Source organism: Electrophorus electricus, unplaced genomic scaffold, assembly GCF_041902795.1.
Source record: "Electrophorus electricus isolate QZ-2024a unplaced genomic scaffold, ASM4190279v1 Scaffold82, whole genome shotgun sequence".
NCBI classification, from domain to species: Eukaryota; Metazoa; Chordata; class Actinopteri; order Gymnotiformes; family Gymnotidae; genus Electrophorus; species Electrophorus electricus.
This window is the reverse complement of record NW_027658799.1, coordinates 406,002-427,539: the sequence shown is the minus strand read 5'-3', so window position 1 is coordinate 427,539 and position 21,538 is coordinate 406,002. Positions and strand designations below refer to the sequence as shown.

Sequence of the window (21,538 nt, the reverse complement as noted above, 5' to 3'; positions counted from 1 at the left end):
CTCACTGGGAAGAGGCTGAGTTTTGTTAGAAGTTACAAGAGGTGGGTGTGGATTGTTTTACTTAGCCTTTATTGTTCTGCCAGTTCTGCCAGAGATTAAATCAAACAATATCACATGTGATATTGCTTTTATACAACAGTTCCACAAGTGCCATTTATTAGTTAACACTAATAATCTACAATATGTTATGATTTGTTTGTTTATTTACTAATTTATTTGGTTCTGTCAACACAAATAGCTCCGCAAATGGACTGGTACTGAACTGTCACCAAACAACACAAACATTTTCCCATAGGTTGCTACTTTGTGGAGGTTTATGTTACCACAGGCCGGCTACTTTTATAATGTACATTTATCTGCATGTTCCCATTTATTGTGCAAACAGAAAAATATGAGTCTTTTGACAAATCATTTGATGACGTGACTCTGATGAGATAACAGCAAATGTTACAATCTAAGATAGATAACAATTGTAATTAAGGGTTAATAAAATGCACTTGTAAAGCAGAGTACCATTATACTCTATATCAGCACTCATGAAATCTCTATCGTCTAATCAAAGAACTAACTGTTCTATAATAAACAATATCATTGGATTTTAATGTTGAGCTGAGTTTTGGTCTGTCTTGTTCTTGTTACATTTACTTAATTTTCACAATAATACACACAACCATTTACATGGAACTCCAATTTCATTGTGCCAACCCTTCCATTTTTGCACAATAAAAGATGTCTAAAAATGACCGCAACACACATTCCAAAGTCATAAAAAATATGTGATTGCGCTGGAAGTGACAGAGTGTACCTGGAGTCTCATTCAACCTCTTTCTTGATATTCTGCTGGAGATGCTTCCGAATTGACCTGTAAGAGGATAGAAACTGTCTGGGGGTTTATGAAACAGCCAGTGATAGAATGCATGTGTACATGTGTTTTGTATGAGAGAGAGATCGCAAGAGAGAGATGTAGAGAGATCTGGCTGCTTGCCCAGATTTTGGATATATAGCCTTAATGTTTAGCAGACACATTTAGGCCAAGATTTGCCACAACATGACAACAAATATGCCATGACAAGATTGGTTCATTTAGGCCAAGGCTAAATCTGATCCTGGCATTTCATCAGCATTTCTCCTGTGATATTTTATAGTGACACTTAATAAGGCTTGTAGAAATACAACCACCCAGAACCTTCAACTTCCCAAGAATCATTTTATATAATGTGAATGGTTAGTGGCTTTCATGGCTATGCAGAGACAATGGAAAGACCGTAGGTCCACCAAAAGCTTTAATCAGCTACTTTGGGTGGACCCACTTGCACATGAAAGCAGTAATTTAAATATTCAATCCATTAACTGCTTTATAGTTATGCAATTGTCTCCCCTCTATGATCACCACATCTGTCAGAGCATTTTCCCCTAGTCCTGTCTGAAGCAGAGCAGAGCCCTGATCGATGCTATTGTTTTTTGGGCAGGCTTTAGCAAGTGATTGCTGTCTCTTTACACGCTTCTCAGAAAAGACACGTTCTTTGTCTTGTGTTACTCAAAGGTGGTTCTGTGTGCTAAAACAACATCTTGACCTTTCAGCGATGCTGCCACACTGAAAAACAGAAGGCCAAGAAAAAAACAGCTTCTATTCTTAGACTCTCTGGCACTCTAAGTGCTTGCTGATACCTTGCTGACTGCAGTATTTCCTACACCTTTCCAACTGAGAGGCTCCTGAACTTGCAGCACCTCTGTCAATTAATCAATTGCATAACAAGAGTTCATCCACTCTATAATTGAGGGAGATACCCCCTCTAATCATTAACGCTCATCATTACAAAGACCATTAGTGTAAGCTGATGAAAAATTACTATTGGTCCTGATCAAACAAGGTTTCATAGACTTTAATGAGCACAGCAGACGCAAGGCTACACTGGGGGTCTGCAGCCTTTTGTAGTGCTTTTATTTTTAGGACTCATGTAAGGTGGTGCATCACCACCATGTGCATTGTAAGCTGTTGCCTTGGAAACAGGAGAAGCCATAGCACTGGCTGTGCAATGTTGCATCATTCATTGTTATAGCTTTCAAGAAAGCCCAGGTTGAGGAAATCATACATTCAAGCTTTAATGCATGCTTTCATACTAGTGCATAGTCCCAAAAAGCATTTGGAAATGGATGACAAACAGTGGCCACTGCATCCTCCTTAAGCCCAGAAAGCAAGAAGAAATTCTGAATATTGCAGCTAAGAAACCAATTTGTCAGTAGATCCAAATTTGGAAGACATTTCATGCCATGTCTGGTGTTCTTTGCAGTGATGACCAGTCTTACCTAAGCATTTCATTATTCACTGCTGATTTCCAGATATTTGTCACCTGGGATGCCCTACAGTGCTCCTTGCAGTCATAAGCACAGTTGCCCAATGAAATTCATTCAAACCAAGCTTCATTCAGCTAACTGACCTCTGGAAAGAAAAGGTGATCACAGCAGAGTACAGCTAGAACAGAGATAACCATTCTCAGGTCAGTTCAACTTCACAATCTCTTACCCTCTTTTGTACCAGGCCACATTTAAAGTGAATAAAAGTAAGAGGTAACTTGGCATCATTTGGTAGCAAGATTTGTTAACCACTAGACTGATTAAACTGTGCTTTATGTGCAATTATTTCTGAGGATACAAAGCACTCAAATAATCAGAATTTTTTGATGTTCATATTGTCTTCTATATTAAAGCAATTAAAATGTTGGTGGACTGATTCCATTTTCCAGCACAGTAATTTAGCCTTTATGTACTTATTCATGTGGAGCCAGACTATGATAAATCTCTCTCTCACACACTCACTCACTCACACACTCACTCACTCACTCACTCACACACACACACACACACACACACACACACACACACACACACACACACACACACACACACACACACACCCCACATAGCAAGTCATATGATACAGGACAAAAAAAGGTGCAGTAATTTTCTAATATGCAGTGTGAAGCACACTCTACGTTACCATGAACATCACAATTCCCCCTACAATTTTTTGCAATTTAAAAAAATATGCTGGGTGAAGTGATGTGTAACTCTGGACACATGATTCAAAGTAAACAATGCTTCGTCATGCTTCTCCACACCAGCCACTCCCCCACAGCAAGGGATGTTGGTGGCAGGGGACAAAAAAACCAGAGTGGTTTAACTAAATCCTTCTAATTGAACAGAATATACCACAGCAAAATTCGATGAAAGATGCAGTTCTTTTATTACAGCTCTTTTACACATGTCCATATTGAGAAACATGTCATTTTAAGTCTGCTGGCCTTAATATTTTATACATGGATGCAGCAGCTGGGAAGAGAATGTTTTTGTCAGTTGCTCTTCAGTTGTCCAGAGAGTACAGACAGCACATACCCTGGAACAAATGCAATTTCCCTCTTCATTAAAATGATTGGTTTTTTTTTATTATTATTATGCCAGAAATGGTTTCCAGCAACATGCTTTCCTTTCTCAAAACTGTGTTTGGACCACTCAAGGACCTATATTCACCTATATTCAGTTTCCCTAGAATGTTTGCATTTCTCCAGATTATTTGTCTTTGTATTGCTAATCCTAGCAAGCATTGTTATTATTACAAACTCAGCCTGTATTTAATCATCTTTTTTATTCATTTAGTCTTTTAATCATCTTTTCTTATACAGACACATACATAATAAGAGATGTGCAAAATGTATGATGTATAGTCCATGTATCATATCCAAGAGCCTTTTATCCCTTTTAATGCCTTTTAAAAATCTTTTTTCCAGTGGCATATCAGAGTGTGATTCCTGCTATGCCAAAAGTATTATTACATATTTTTTCCTTTGGCTAGTTTCTGTTCCCATCTCTCCAGACTGCAAGCGTCCTGTGCTGTCCCATTTCTCTTTCACATTCTCTCTCTCTCCTGCCCTCTCTCTCACTCCAATAATAGCATACTTCCTGTGGCTCCTGTAGTTCCATTACTAACTGTAACGCTCTCTGAGATCCTAATCATGCTGTATCAAGTGTAGGTAGACACGAAAGCAAAGGGACCCAGTAAATTTTCATATGGTAGTTTACACCAAGATTTGTTTGGAGATCTGTTTTCTGTTGTGATATGTGGAACTGATATTAGCTTTTGATGAATTGCTATAAAGAAATATTATGAACCCATAGAGGGGTGTCATCATTTTTATTTGAAATATGAATGGATGCTGAGGAACCTACATGTGTAGGTTAAGTCAGGTTACAGTGTGATAAATCACTCCCACCGTCATTTAAACATGCTTTTCTAACCATAGTTTACTATACCATGTAATGGACACCTGAGTCTTAAGGTGGACCCCTAAAGCTACCAGTAAAATGACACTCATGAGTTAGGTGATGTTTCAGCAAGGTCCCTCGCTGTCTCTTGCAGACTCCTCTGCGGTGACTCTGCGGCGGCGCACTGGCTCAGATGAAACCACGTTTCCCCTTTACCCTTCAGGCGTACGGCGTGGCTGGTTCTTTCTGTCACCTGGAATGGACCTGTCCACCTCGGCTCACTCCATTTTCTCTTGATGACTCTCAGCAGCACCCAGTCCCTAACGGGTATCGTCTGGGTTTGTCTGCTCCCTGTCCGGTCCCCCTCCTGCGTGGAGAAAGCTGAAACGATACTTTGCAATTCATTAAAGTATGATGTGTGTGTGAGATGTCTTTGTTTTCTCATTTATTGTTAAGGGTCCCTGGGGTCCTGGAAGTCCTCGACCTGTCTGCAATTCAAAAGGGGTAAAACCAGTTGTTGCATTTACTGAACATCTCATTTGCATTAATGCCAAAGGGAAGGCGTCAACCAAATTTAATTTTGTCTGTGCACAGATTTTGGCCACGTACGTGTACCCCTGTGCTGAGTCCACCATGTCTGTGTAGTCAATTACTATCTCTTCCCCTGGTGTTAATGACAACGGATACTTACCGGGTGCCACCTTAATTGCAGGTTTGGGATTGTACTGTTGACATACTCTACATGTCCCCTGCACTTTTGAGGAGAGACCACAGGTTCTCAATGGGACTAAGATCTGGGGAGTTTCCTGGCCATGGACCAAAAATGTCAATGTTTTGTTCACCGAGCCACTTGGTTATCATCATTTTGGCCTTGTGACATGGTGCTCTGGAAAAAGCAACCCACTAGCAAGTCTGGGTTTGACATCCTAAGACGGCGGCTTCGTAGCTAGCAAGCTATAGCGCCAACTAGCTACTGAAACTCTGCATTTCCATACAATTATGTCGCTATTAACAAGATAGCGAAGATTAATTAGCTACTTTGTTTCATTCTTTGGAAAGGTGCCATTTATAGTGATATAGATGGCTACTTATGTGGTGTTGCTTAAACGTACAGGTTTGATGGTATAGATTGACTTTTGCTAGCCAATATAGAGCTAACTAGCGAGCTAATAGAAATAGCTAGCTAGCAGAAAACGTTCGCCATTAGCGATCACAAAACCAGGTACAACTAGGAAACTCATTGCGGTCCATTGGTTGCCCGAACAGTTACATTTCTAACAGTGATTTAATATCGGTACTTACTTAATACTTTTGTTGTTTTTATTAATTTAACTGGTGGAGTTTCTGTCAGCCACGACCCTCATGTTTCTCCAGTGGTGGTGTTCATCTCTGCCCATCTGAATTATTGCATTTAACTACTTGTTGTTTCACGTTGACATTTTTTTTTTTTATCGGGGACACTGCGTGTATATAAGCAGATATGATTTCTTTTCCGCCATCTGTTTCCATCTTCTTGTTGTCCATGATTTTTCTTCAAAAGAGTGGACATATTCCAGTTAGCTAGACTCTCTCTCCAGATACCGTTTTAGACAGATAAACGTCGGCTGGCCCTAAATGATGGCTTTGGCTCAACGTCCACGATAAAGCGTCAAACTATTGGCTGTGGAAAAACAACCAGTTTAAGACAAGACATGCGGTGCGTAAAGATACGAAAGAGCTTAAACGTACCGCTTGTCTAAACAGACTTTTGGGGGATATGAATAAGCATAAAACGGACAAGTAAGACACATGAAAATGACCATTGCCAGAGTGAAGGACAACTGATATTCAAGTCAATTATATTTAAAGGTATTTCAACGCAGACGTCGCCCCTGTGTGGCGAACTGTGTTAACCCTGAGTGACCGTGTTAATAGAGTTATGGTTACTGCACAATATTTTATCTTTTTAACCTATCGTCCTTCTTTTTTAAACAAAGTAAAAGCGCATATGAAAAATCTACATATGCTTTCTACTTTATATATATAAATTATATTGGCTGTGGAACCAAAGTATTAATCAATCTTTTTTCTGGAAAGCCCAGTAATATGAAGGCAACCTAGCTTTAGGAGGCTCAGTGAATGTTTACTTTGCATTTCTTGACTGACAGGAGAGCATAATCTCTCCTGTCTTGGACAATAAAGCATTCGTGTGAGTATTACTGAAAAACACTAACCATAAGAGAAAAAAGCATATTTTTTTCAATTGTTGTGTCCTGTGTTCGTTTGGTGTGTGTGTGTGTGTGTGTGTGTGTGTGTGTGTATCCATAAGACAAGCTTCCACTGTTGACAGCATTTGACCTCACCCTCAACCACTCTCCTCCGACCCACAAAGCGGCCAATGTTCTGGACCTGATCTTCACCTGTACCACCACAACATCGGACATCAGTCACCCCCCTCCACCTCTCGGACCATCACTTTCTATCCTTCTCTCTCTCCCTTCCTTCTCTTTCCATCCTGTCCTCTCCAACATGTTCCTCCTTCCTCCATCACAATCTGCACTCCATAACTCCCTCTTCCCTTACTTCTACTGTTTTGTCCACCCTTCCTCACCCTGACTCTCTGTCTTCTCTCTCTTTGGATACAGTTACAAATTCTTTCATTTCTACACTCTCCTCGTTAATGAATCTTCTGTGCCCTCTCTCCTCTAGACTTGCTAAGTCCTCCCCACCTGCCCGCTGGCTAACAGAAAAACTTCGCTGCCACAGGAGAGAACGAAGGACTGCAGAGAGGCGGTGGAGGAAATCTCACGTAGATTCAGACCTCAGCTCATACAAGTCTCTCCTTTCCAAGTTCTCACTGGAAGTAACATCTGCAAAGTCATCCTACTACAGAGAGAATTTCAAATCATCAGCATCTGATCCACGCAAGCTCTTCACTATTTTTTCTTCTCTCCTTAATCCTCCCCCTCCCCCTCCTTCCTCTTACTCTTACTCTGGAGGATTTTATCACCTTCTTTGAGGAGAAGGTTGCAGCAATCCGCCAGTCCTTTTCCTCTGTGCCCACTCTTCCAACCAACATATATTCCCCAACATCCAACTCTCTGACCTATTTTTCTCCTCTTTCCTCAGATTAAATTCTTCAACTCCTCACTTCCTGCAATCTGACTACATGTCTGCTGGATCCTCTGTTCCAGACAATCGCAAGAGATCTGCTTCCTTTCATCTCTTTCATCATCAACAACTCCTTATCTTCTGGATGCGTGCCTACTGCATTCAAAACCGCCAGGGTGGTACCAATCCTCAAGAAGGCCACACTTGACAGCTTCAGTGTTACCAACTACAGACTGGTATCACTTCTCTCTTTTCTCTCAAAAGCCCTTTAAAGCAGTTTATAATCAATTCTTTTTTTCACCCAGAACCAGCTGCATGATCCCAACCAGTCTGGCTACAAACCGGCACAGGTGACATGGAGAGGATCCACATCCAAACCATGTAGACTCTCCACTGGTGTTCCACAAGGCTCAGTATTAGGCCCCCTTCTCTTCTCTTTGTATACTCATTATCTTGGTGATGTAACATCTTCTCATGGTTTCTCCTACCACTGCTATGCTGATAACACTCAATTATTTCTTTCTTTTCCACCCTCTGACATGCAGGTCTCCAGATGTATCTCAGCATGTTTGACTGACATTGCGTCATGGATGATAGCCCACCACTTGAAGCTCAACCCCAGTAAAACCGAGCTTCTGTTCATCCCAGGTACTCCCAACCCTTACCATGACCTCACTGTTTTCTTTGAGAACTCCCTAGTATCACCATTCGAAGCTGCCTGTAGCCTGGGCGTAACTTTGGACAACCAGTTGTCGTTTTGAACTCGTTTCTAATCTAACCCGGTCTTGGAGATTCCTCCTTTGTAACATATGATGGATTCGACCCTTTCTCTCACAGGAAGCTACCCAGGTGCTTGTGCAGTCTCTTGTGATCTCAAAGCCAGACTACTGCAACTTGCTACTTGCTGGTCTTCCTCTAAGAGCCATCAAAGCTCTACAAGTTGTCCAGAATGCAGCAGCACGACTGGTCTTCAATCTTCCGAAGTTCACACATTACGCCACTGCTGCGCTTTCTTCACTGGCTTCCTGTAGCTGCACGCATCAGATTTAAAACCTTGATGCTTGCCTACAAAGCCAAAAATCGACCAGCCCCTTCATACATGAGGTCAATGGTCAAAGCCCAATCTATACCTCGAGTAATTCGAACCTCAAGTACGGCTCGGCTTGAAATACCTTGCTTCAGGTCTCATGGATGACAAGCATCGAGACTATTTTCTGTCTTGGCTCCAAGATGGTGGCATGAACTCCCACTTCCTGTCCGGACAGCAGAGTCCCTTGCAGTCTTCAAATGCAGACTGAAGACCCATCTATTTGCAGAATATTTAAAGGACAACTGACACTGCTCCCATATTGACTGACTAAATTAATACTTTTTGTAGGGTATTGTTTATGTTGTTTAACAAACTCTAGCACTTATTGTTTATAGCACTTATCATTGTTTAAGATAGACCTTATGTATTTTGTACTTCTAGTTATTAGCATTCATCCCTGTATTCTACAGTATTCTAGTTCATTGGTATGTCTGATTCTAAACTACTGTACTGTACTTGGATATATTCTATGAGTAAATGACAAAGCACTTTTGTAAGTTGCTCTGGATAAGAGCGTCTGCTAAATGCCGTAAATGTAAATGTGTGTGTGTGTGTGTGTGTTCCATTCTAGATCCACTTCTAGATTCCATTACAGAGTTTCATGTTTGCAGAAAATCAGGAGACAAGACTCTGCCCACCCTGAGGAGAAATAAAAGAGGGAAGAAGCTAGAGGAAGAGAGAGATGTTCTCTTGAGTTGTTTGTTAGCAGTGTTGATGGTTGGCTTAGTGTATGACTTTGCTTCCCATGTTGACTTTGCACTAGCAGTTTGTTTTTGCCGTTGTGTATTTGTATATGTTCCACTTTGTTCCCTTTGTTGTGTTTCACTGGTAAGTAGGAAGTGACTGCCATTTTGTTTGGGGGGTGGGTTTGCTCTGTGTTTTCCACGTAGTGTAGTTGTATGTGTATTTTTCTTTTGTCTGTTTAGGTTTAGTGAGTTATTTTGGCCTGTGTCACTCCTGACGTTATAATCCAGTGTTACACTGTCTCTTATATATATATATATATATATATAAATATCATACTGTCTATTGTACAATACACTGTATATCATTGAACTGTTTTGGTTTGTCGCTGTCTGACTTCATTTCCACCATTCCACTTGATTTGTGGTTTTTATCACATTTCCTCTTACGACCTGGAGCCTTAAATGTTGTCACAATTTTCATTAATAATTTTACAATAAGCATTTAAATATGCTTTAATTGGGGTGCATGTACATAAAGCTTCTCAATGCTTATCTAGGATTTGTTTGTCAGTGTTGTAGATGAGACAAAAATATCACCTTAGGTTAGCACTCATGCTTTGAGAAGCTTTAAGAATATAGGCCTAGATTTAGTAAAATTAAAGTTTAGTTAAGCCTCTTTTCCTGTAAACATTCTTTTAGTTACCTCAACACCACCTATTTTTCACACACATACTGTTAGCTTTAGTCTTTGAGCAAGTAGTATACTCTAGTATCTGAAACAACAGAAAGGACAAAACAATATGAGCTGAAAACAGAAGAAAATGGAAATATAATGCTCTGTAAGTGTATGTAGCATTTAATATGAGAGTGCGCTGACCAAACATGCTGCAATGAACAGGTGATGCCTTTAGGATGTGCAGATTGTGGGGACATTCTGTTTCATGAATTCTAATGGTTTTTTTTAAATACCTAAATTGTTATTACTTTTCTATCATTACTTTTGCACTGTTAGAATAGATCTGTATATATCTATGATAAACTGTGGACCTCCGTAATAGGCATGCTACAGCCCTAGCTACAAAATCTAGATAATTTTCTGGTGTCAGATGATCTAATCTGGTCAATGATGGTCAAGATAGTTGAAAAGCTGGACATCCAGGCAATAGATGTACTTTATGCTATTAAATCATCTGATTAAACTGGTAGACTAGCAAAAGCTACGTTTTGTTTCAGGTTTGATGGTTTAGCCACAATTTCCAACTGGACAGCAGGTCCAGCAGCATAAACAACTTGACCAAGCTATTCAACCAGTATGATTGAGCAGTTGGGTCATACTGGTCAAATCTCAATCTGATTATACTGGGCAACCAGTTTGGTCATTGGTTATGCTGGCCAACTATCTTGTTCTTATCTTATCTGAAGTGTAATGCTTATAGATACATACAAAACACTCTTAATTGTAGGTATTTATCCAGAAACCAGAGTTGTATTATGCAGCATCTCTTTAGATTGAATACTATTCTGTAAAATAGTAGGCAGGTATTTAGACAGAACCTGAATTGTGTTAAATGGGATTTATATCAGCGTTTGTAAGGCTGCGATATGTACAACCTAGCATAAATAAATACGCTAGAATGTATAGCACGAATAGCCAGCCATGATAAAATCATGGTAACCTAAAAACGTACTTTTCACTTGGTTGTTGTTGCTTCCCGCTGGTCTCATTGAAGTCCAATCGCCTCTGTGTCCTCTGGAAACAGCACTTCTGTTGTGTTGGGAATGGATTTGAAGCATTTTTGAAGTTGCATGTGTTTTCTGAATTTGAACCGGGTTGTGTTGTCATTTTGATGAATGTGCTTTATGTATTTGCATTGCGTTTGTGAAATGTATCGCAAGTGTTGTCATTTTGATGAATGTGCTTTATGTATTTGCAGCACGATGGGTCTTCCCTGCAACCGTAGTGGGTGTGGAGTGTGAATCAAGCTCCAACTTTGCTAAAATGAAAATGTAAATAAAACATTTTCTCTCTTGCACTTTATGTATGTTCTTTAGAAAGGCTCTTCGTTCGGCTCTACATTCCTTCACTTACACACAACCCCACACCTGTTCCACCTTCTAGCTTGCCAAATGAGAGTAGGGAGGATTGGGAACTTTCTGCTCACCTACCCGACAGGCAAACCTAAAAGCCACCCTGAAATCATGTGATGAGCGACCCCAGCCCTTAAATTCTGACTCGAGATACCCTAACACAAAATCGATTCCGGTTGAGTCTAAAATGAGAAACTCCAAAACCAGTGGCAATGCTTAACAAGTGCCTTTGACCTTGCTATTCAACCATGCCATCTGATGGACAGCAGTGGGGAAGTCATTTTACATTCTCAAAACCTAACCCCAACAACATATACAATGTGTCATCGCAGTGCTATTGAAAATCTTGGGATTATGAGTGAGTGAGCTCTCATAGAGCTCCTAAAATGATCCAGTTCAAGGGTGAACTGTGACCTGATCCTGAACTCAACTCAACAAACAGGTAACGGGGTCAGCATGGTCTACTTTGATGCCAGTTCGCTGTGTGTTATCATACTACCTGACCACAGAATGACATTTAGGCAAATCCAGTCTAGTTCAATGATTATTTAGGACACACTTCCCTTTCAGGAGTCCCAGTTTAGTGTTCCAAAATCCATGGCATTTCCCTTTTGGCTCTATTTAGTTGTTAATCAATTTTTTTTTCTCTTTCTAGTTTTGTGGTAGCTTGGTGGTTAAGGTAGTTGACTTGTAATCAGAAGATTGTGGTTTCAAGCACCACTGCTGCCAGGTTGCCACTGATGGGCCCCTGAGCAAGACCCTTAACCTTCAGTTGCTCAAGTTGTACTCAGTCATAATTGTAAGTTGCTTTGGATAGAAGCATCTGCAAATGTTATTTGTGGTTTTTCTACAACAATTACTATACCTATAGCTTCATTTTAGTTGGTTCCATATACTCAAGCCCTGTTTATTTACTATATATGTTTATTAACATTTAATTTACCATATAATGCAGGATTCACTTTCATTTTTATAATCCCTGCATACGTGATTAGGACTCTGACTAACCATAACCTGAGTGAGACTGAATTAATATAAAGCTTTTTTTAAAGTAATTACACTTCAATTATAATTAACATATTTCCCTACATTTAGCATGGTGCCCTGGTTAAAGGTATTTTGACAAATTTAAAACATACATTGCTACTATTTCAATCCACTAACAAAAAACTTGATCATCTTAGGGAGGACAAGATGCAACAATTTCTATCAAATGTTTCCAGATGATGAGAGTGTTTACAGTGAAATGCATCATACCTTGTGCAGTAGAAATATTAGACTTTATTTGAAGATTATGGCAAAACAGAGGCAGACTTCCCATGTTGTTCATATGTGTCACACTACTGTCAGATGAAACATTTGTAATAATGTATATACGAATTATACTGAGGGATGACTATGAACTTGACTTGGCATGAAAAACTAAAAGCACTGTTAATATTTACTGTAAATTATTAAGGTTCATTCACATATAAGAAATCATACATTTATTATAAAACTGAATGTTACTCAGCAATATGAATGATGAGGGTTTAATTTTAGGTGCCAAGTGTTGGGGCAGATAAGTGAGTTACATGTGAATGTGTTGGTCACGTGTGATGAACTTTGAAATCCAGGTTGCACCAGTGCCTGTGAATTTTTAAATAGTATTTTGCCAATATTATTCCAACCTTGAATGTAAATACTTCCCTTACATGTTAAAAGTGAATGGATTATGCCAAGTAGTTTACTGCGCTGAGCTTATGGGGAGAGGGGTCAACGTGAAGCCCACAGCTGGCATGAGGTCCAACTGTTCCTCAGACACGCCAGGTGGAGGAGTGAAACGAAAGTGCTGCAGAAGAGTGGCGAAGAAGAGGAACAGCTCCATCCTGGCCAGACTCTCTCCCAGACACACCCTACGCCCTTAACAGACACACAGACAGACATTTAAAGTACAACATGAAATCTGGAGCACCAGATCAATGACAGAAAATGATTTCAGTGCACCTCCACAGAAGGGCATGAAGGCATCTCTCTTAATGAAGTGTCCCTACTCATCGAGGAAGTGTCCTGGATTAAAAGTGTAAGGGCTCTCCCACTCATTCTCATCCTTCAACACGGATGTCAAAAGAGCAAATACACAGGTTCCCTGCAAAGAATCACAGTTTTAGCTTAAGCAGGAAGCTAGTGACAGCTTTCTCTGGTATGACAACAGTGCAAAATTTAAATTTACGCAGCCATTTTGTCATGTCTTTGTTATATTTATAAACCAGCCAGTTTCAGCTCTCAGTCTCCTACATACATTTAATAATTTTATCCTATGCATGCTTTTGTTGTATTGCTTTTAGACTCTTCTCAGTTAATCTAACAGCCTGACCTTCTTGATGAAGAAGCCTTGGAAGTTAATATCACAGGTAGTGGTGTGAGGGAGACTCATGGGTACTATGTCTGCCAGTCTCTGTGTCTCATGGATGACTGCATCTGTGTAAGGCAGGTTCTTGTGGTCATCCAGCACTGGCTGGCGGCCTCCAACCACCCTGTCAATCTCCTGTTGTACCTGATCTGGAGCACAACAGAAGATATTGTCTCGTGTTTTTAAGAAGACAAAAGCAATCAACTCTTTCAATATTACAATATAAACAAATACAAGAAGCAACCATGGTAAACCCTCAAACACCATCAAGCACCTCTTTGTCTTCCTCATTGGAGAAATGTCTTGGACACTGGATATTCACATTGCAGTTGGAATTCTTACCTTGTATGTGGGGGTACTTGGCCATTAAGCAGAATGCCCCAGTGGAGCGTTGTGCTGGTTGTCTCAGTACCAGCAGCAAACAGGTTGGAAACAGTTTGAAGGAGATTCTGTGCATGGAACAATGAGTTCTTTTTTCCAGCCTCCTAACCAATAATCAGAAGGGATCAATTAGTCAGCCAACATAAGAGACCACTTTCTTCCATCAGAGTACAACTGAGTAATACCAGGGATCATATAGAGAGATGTTTGAAAACCATCAAACCACTGGCTTTTTCCATACCAAGCCTAATCAGCTGGCCTAACAGTGAACCAATTCAACAAGCAGGAAAAGGTTTTCTTAAGAAGTCCCATTTTATTTATATTTTTAAGGAACCAGTTTTGCTGTGCTAAAACCTATAAAGAAGCTTAAAATCATAAGGTTCCATTTATGCTTGCCAACTTAAGCCATTGTTTCATCCATGTTCATTTGTATGGTGGCCAGGAAGACCCAACATGCTGCAACTACATTAAACACATTCATCAAAACACATGTGCTACATTTCAGAAATGCAATGCAAATTCATGAATGTTATACAAATTCCAAAAACATTTTATTCAAAATGACAACATATGCTACATTTCAGAAATGCAGTGCAAATTCAAAAAACACATGCAACTTCAGAAATGCTACAAATCCAGTCACAACACAATGAAAGTGTTGTTTCAGGGGGACACAAAAAGGGGTTATTCAACCAAACAGCCAGTGAAAAGTAATTTATATTTGTGATTTCCAAAGTTTTGTCACTGGTGGTACAGAATGAACAATTGGCCTATTTGTGCTTTGCATTCTTGCACATGTTTGGTTGTAAAGAATGCAGCCTTAAAGAACACTGATAAAACAAAATCCCAACTAACAGAAATATAAACCTGATCCTGCCAGTTAATAACTAGCTAGATGCATTCAGAGTGTGTTACTATTTTAAACTCCAGTTCAGCCTAAAGAGATTCTGTCGAATACAACTAGGTTTCTGTCCATATACCTACTTTTAGAGCGTTATTGATTTCAAACCATATTTTGTATGTATGTAAAAACAACACACTTGAGATTAACTAGTAAGAATAAGACAATTGACAAGATGGTCACTGTAGCAGACCAGTTAAACTATCAAACCTGAACAAAAACATAGTGTATCCTGTAAATTAGTAACACACTCTGAAGGTAGCTAGCTAGCTAGCTAACTAACTACGTATTAAGCCAGAAACATAGTCGCGTTAAATGGGATTTTTTTTTTCATCAGCGTTCTTTAAAGCTGCATTACAACCTAGCAGAATTAAATATGCAAAACTGCTGAGCATGAATAGATCAGTTGTTCATTCTGTATCAACATAATCCATAACAAACGATATAACCATGGTAATCACAAATATAAATATTTTTCATTAGCTACTCGGTCACCACTGGTCTCATAGGAGTCCATTCCCTCTCCGTGTCCTCAGAAACATGTCCGTCGTGTTGTAGCTGTTATTTGCAGGGTTTCTGAAGTTGCATGCGTTTTTTGAATTTGCATCACGTTTCATTTGCAGCACAGTGGGTCTTCACATTCATCGTACATTTGTGTTATTTTTAATTTTATTTTCTGCAATCTGAACAGTGTTACATTTAACTTTCCACTGAATTAAGAGAGTCAATCAAGGACACTCTGCCAATTGTAAACGCAATGTGTATAAATACTGCTATTATCAATGTTTAAACACCAGTTAAAGAGGTGTATACCAAGCTTGAAACAGGTGTTTGACAGTTCATGACTGAACTTGCTTTGGAGCAAGGGAAAGACATTCCTGTCTCCCATGAATATTGCCCCTATCTGTATTGTGAATTGTGTGATTTTTGTGTGCTTGTTTTTGTCCCACACAGAGCATCACGCACACATGGACAATGTTCCAGGCTGCTGGAACTGTCCAAATGCCCCATAATAAGAAGTGATAACGGCCTTTTGAAAGCCAACTTTGATGTTGTCATTCTTGTGACATAGCGAACAGGGAATTCCTTTACACAGTGTGACAATCAGGCTTCCCACACTCATAGAGCTCCTTGTGCAAGTATAGTCAATTAAGCAAAACATGTTAATTTTGTTAGTCTTTCCACTACTGCTTCCACTTACTGTAGTACTAGCAATTAAACTTCACATCTAGTAGTTCTCTAGGTAATGCTATCAGTTATTAGGGATCCCTGTATGACCTTTATTCTCATTTATCCTGTCTGTTTTTAAAAATGATATTACCTATATGAATCAATACATTAATTCCTTTAGAATTGGTGATTAGTTGCTAAACATCCTATCGATTGTTGATCAAACTCAAAATCTCCCACTGAGATGCAAACGAGAGTTTTCTGTTTCACCATTTGGCAGCCAGATAGTGCTACTGAAGCACTTTGAATTGCCACAGTATATGAAAAGTGCTATATAAATTAACTTAAGTTGCCTATTGATTAAAGGTCAGATTGAGTCGTCTTCTAGTTAGTCCTGTAGATTACTTTTGTTTTCTAAACAAATATTCTCATTTGTTTTATCTGGTTTCTCTCTTTATTCCCTCTATTCTTCAATGTATTATACACTATGCGATTGCTGATTAGTTCAACGTTCCATTAGCTGTCAAGTTTGTGGCTTCACTGGTGGCATTTCTAACCTGTGGTGGATGATCACGAGTTAGACAACTTGCGACTTCCAGTTGAGACTGATTAAAATATTTCCATATGCGATGGTGCCCCATTAATTTACTATAACTATAACAAATTTGATGAGTGCAGAATTATAAATTAGGAGTTCATACCACTACAGAGGTCATATGGATACTCCAAAATATGAGTGGTTGTATATGCACTATGTACAAGATAAAACTTGACACATTAAGCATTTCTGTATACAGCACAAGAAGGACATACCACGTTTTGTTTGCATGCTAGAAAACAGTCAATAAAGCCTCTGCACTCCTGAGGGTTCAGGGTCTCCTGGAGGCTGTGCACAAGCTGCATTATATCCTTCAGAGTTTTTTCACAGTTTGCCATGATAATTTTCCAGTCCTTTAGCCAGAGCCGAAGCCAGGGGAACATATTGTAAAGCTACAAACACACAGATTAACATTTTGTTATGTGCCTCCTACATTTATCCATACATCATCCTATCTTTGTGTCTCTTGCTTATTCAAAAACATAGCAGGGTACCTGTATAGAAGCTGAACCAGTGATCCTGATATTCTCATTGCTTCGGTTTACCATGTTTTGGAACCGAGGATCACTGTATTCAAACCTGCTTCCATATACAATGGCTGAGGTGATATTTGAGGCATTTATACAATAACCAATAACAGGATGTTAAATGTTCCCATATATTACATTTTGGATAAATGGATAATTACATTATGGATAATTTGGATAATTACATTTTTGGCTCAACTACAAAAAATAGTTACTTCTGGTAAGAGTAAAATAGAAAATATATACTTATGTCTCTTACCCTTAAAGTTCTCCACCACTTCCCTCAAATTCCACATCTCTTCTATGATTCTCTCTTCACTCCCTCTCTTGCCCTGCCCAAAGTCCTGCAGGGTGCTAAGGGCAAAGCGCCTCATCTCTTTCCAGTTCTCACCATTAGAAAACAGAATTCCTTGATCATAAACAGAAATCATTAAACCTTTGTTGTTAAACAGCTAAATGTCAGCGAAATGCCATAAATGTAAATGTAAACACAAAATGCAGAATGGTTTTTCATCTTAACTGTGAGACAACTGCATGTTTTTACAATATTTATATAAAACAGGTATTCATGATGAAACACACATTGGGAAACTGCTTATGATCTATTCCAGTGCAAAACCAAATTATAACCATGATTAATAAGGAAAATAACATAAAATAATAATTGTCTTCAGAAAATGGCCTTTTATGAAGAACATTGCTGGCCTGGCTTCCCTCTGGCTGTTTCACAACGGTTTCCCCTTTTCTCCTAATTCTTCTCTTACACTTTAGTCATGCTCTTTCACCATGAATCTTGTTTTATTAATGTTTCCCTTGTTGGTGTCACTCTGGGTGACTTCTCCTTCAGGATATAAACACCTCCCCTGCCCTTCTTTTGGAAAATCTGATCACACCTCCATCCTTATCCTGCCTGCATACAGACAAAACTCAAACAGGAAAAAAGGTTTTCTGATCAGTCTATCAATGGAGTGCAGAGGCCACCTTCACACTTCAGGACTGCTTTGAAACCACAGACTGGTGGATATTTTGTGACACAGCTGGCACTAACATCAATGAATTCTCAGACATATGTGGAATAGACTTTGCATGATCACTGACTACAAAGGAAGTTGGTACTGTGATAGGGGGGTTGACCTCCTCACTTGCAGAGAAGCTAAATGCTCATTATGCTCGGTTTGAGGAAAACATCCCCCTTGCTGCAAAACTCCCAGTAGATCAGGAGAGCTTTGTGTCTGAGGAGGTCAGATCCTTTAAGGCAGTTAACCCACGCAAGGTACCTGGTCCACAATTGGATACTGGACTACCTGATATGCAGACCCAAGGTGGGGAAAGTAGAAAACAGCTTCTCTTCAACACTGACTCTGAGCACAGGGGCTCCACAGGGTTGTGTGCTCAGCCCCCTCCTGTACTCCCCATTTACACATGACTGTGTAGCCAAACACACATCTAACATCATCTTCAAGTTTGCTGATAGCACAACCATCCTAGGCCTCATCACAAGGGGAGACAAGTCAACCTACAGAGACAAGGTTAGTGCTCTATCAAAGTGTTGCTACGACAACATCCTCCAGCTCAATGTCAGTAAAATGAAGGAGATGATTGTGGACTACAGGAAGCTGCATTTGGGTGGTCACTCTCGCCTATACATCAACGTATCCCAAGGGGAAAGAGTCGGTTGAGTTTTTCGGTATACACCTCACAGATGACCTCACCTGGTTCAACCACACCAACACACTGGTGAGATCAGCCCAACAGCACCTCTTCTTTCTGTGAAGGTTCAGGAGGTTTGGCCTGCCGCCTGACATTTTCACCACCTTTTATAGATCTAAAACAGAGAGCAAACCCACAGGTTGCATCACTGTCTGGTACTGCAGCTGCACTGCAAGTGACTGAAGGTCCTCCAGAGAGTAGTGAGGACTGCAGAATCCATCATAGGCCACAAACCTCCAGCCTTACAGGATAGCCATCAGTCCTGCTGCTTGAGGAAAATGAAAATGATGCAGCTAGACAGTAGCCACCCAGCACACAGCCTGCTCACTGTGTGTCACAGGCATCGCAGTTCCCACGGCGACATATTTACGTGCTTGGTTTGGTTTCTGTCCCTGGTATACTTGGCTCGGTTTTGTCAAGCTCTTGTTTTGGTTTCGTTCTGTTCCACCCCCGAGCCTGTATCCCCAGCTGTAATTATGTTCACCCGTGTCTGGTAATGTTTATCTGGATCTTCATCAGTCTTGGTTATTTAAGCCCTGTTTTGCTTTCCAGTTTGTCGGTTATTTTGGTTTGCCAGTTGTGTTTAGATTTGGTGTTGCTGTTGCTGTCATTGTCTCTGTTACTTCCTAGTTAGTTTCCTGAAGTCTACCTCATTCTGTGCTGATGAACAGTTTCTACCCTCCTATAAGGCTCTTAAACAGGATGTGAAACAGTTAGTCCTTAGTATTAGTTCTTGGCAGCACACCACTACTTGAACATTTCCACATAGTCACTATTAACATACAGGGTGTAGTTTATCTACAGATTACCCTGGGCTAATATATTCAATAGCAGGAGGCTCCTTATTAGGACTCTTCTGAAGTCTAGTCACCATCTATTCTGAAAAAAATCAAAACAAAAAAGTAAATAAATAATGAATGAAAAACAAATAATTTACCTAATTAAAATTTAAATAGTACCATGATCAACTCACACACACATTCCATCATCTAAATTGGCTGAATAAGGTTTTCTGAATCCTTGGCTGAAGTCATAGAATATGGGACTGATGTCTCTTGTCTCCAAATTCTTCTGCATGATTCACCAGTGCTTGTTTGACAGTTTGATATCCTGTCAGGACAACTACTTTCTTTGGACCAAAATACACAGTGAATATGGATCCATATTGTTTTGACATCTGCAAACACAAATTGGATGGATAAAAAGTTTTCTGTTAATACAATGTACTCTATACAATGGGTTGATGGATTTTTTTGAATTTTAAGTAAAGACACTGCCATATTTATTTATTTAGTTAGGGTTTCAGAAGTAATAATCACATTGTTGAACTTGTGACTTTATGAGTCAAGACTGATTTAACATAGTCCTTAAATAATAATTAATTCATTAATTTTCCCTGCTAATCAGAGTGGTGCGGTAACGTGCGGTGGCCCGAGTGCCGTAGGGGGAGCGGCAGGACGCACAGACTCCTCCGACTGGGACGAACATTTATTCACATTTAACATGAAACACTAACGGCACTCACAAGAATCACTCACGACTGATACAAACAAGAAACGATTAACATTAAACACATACGGTGAACACTAATACAGTGAACATTGACTATGTTACAGCACACGTTACAGAATAACCAACCGCTACAGCACGCACTCTCCCTCGACAAAAAAAGTAATTCCTAGCGGGGGGTGCATGAACATCCTCTGCACCTCTGCCTGGATCCCAGGATATTGGGGAGAGGACCGTTGTCTGCGTCTTCTCCGGAGGTAGAGGGGAACAGCCCCAGGAATTTCTTGGGGGGGGCCTCAGGCGGTTGAGCCCGGGCCAGGGAGGACCGAGGGGCACCACAACCACCAGAAAGAGGGCGGTTGCGTGGAGCCAGCGGGATCTCCCAAGACCCTTCTCCTCAGCTGACTCGCCAGCGAAACTGGAAAGGTCTGCCCAAAGCCTCAGAGGCAACCCGCCTCTGGGACGCTCTTAGAGCGGCGGGAAAGAGGAGGACCGTTTAGGGATGTCTGGAACCGGGGCGGACGTGCACCCCCGCGTGTCCGCTGAGGCCTCGGACACGACAAGGAGCCTGCGGGGACGGCGGGCGCCACGTCACAGCGCCTTGTGTTTGTGTGTTGGTGCTATTGTGTGTTTCTGTTTGCGCCTTTTGTGTTTACAGGCGCAACGTGTGGTGGAGTGTACCGGACTGCCAGGGAAGCTGCCTTTCTCTCTCTCCCCGCGAGGTCTCTCTTGCTGGCGGCACCTGGCCCGCCTGGGCGCCGGGCACTGCCATGCTGTGTTTGTGTGTACGTGTACACGGTACCTGGAGGTTCACGTTCATTGGACGGATGCGTCGGGATCCGCGCCCCTTGGGAGGGGGTTCTGTCACGGAACGCTCGCCTCCCGCGATTCACGTGGTTCGACCCGCCATGTGCAGTGGGAGGACTGTCTTGTCTGTAACCACACCTGCACCTCGTATATACACCTGCACCTTAATGTATATAAACGCGTGTTAAAGTGTGCAGGATGTTGGTTATTGTTGGCGTAATGTCTGAATGTAATGTGTTTGTTAGATGTATTCTTGTGTATCGTGTTTGTTTAACTTTAACCATTTCATGTTCCTTGTTTGTGATAAGCGTGCCATTGTGTCGTTTGTT

General features: G+C 40.6%; 1 pseudogene; it reads right to left on the bottom strand.

Moving 5' to 3' along the window:
• Positions 1 to 12,926: 12,926 nt before the first annotated feature.
• LOC118240477 (cytochrome P450 2K1-like) lies at positions 12,927 to 21,222 on the bottom strand (annotated as a pseudogene).
• Positions 21,223 to 21,538: the final 316 nt, after the last annotated feature.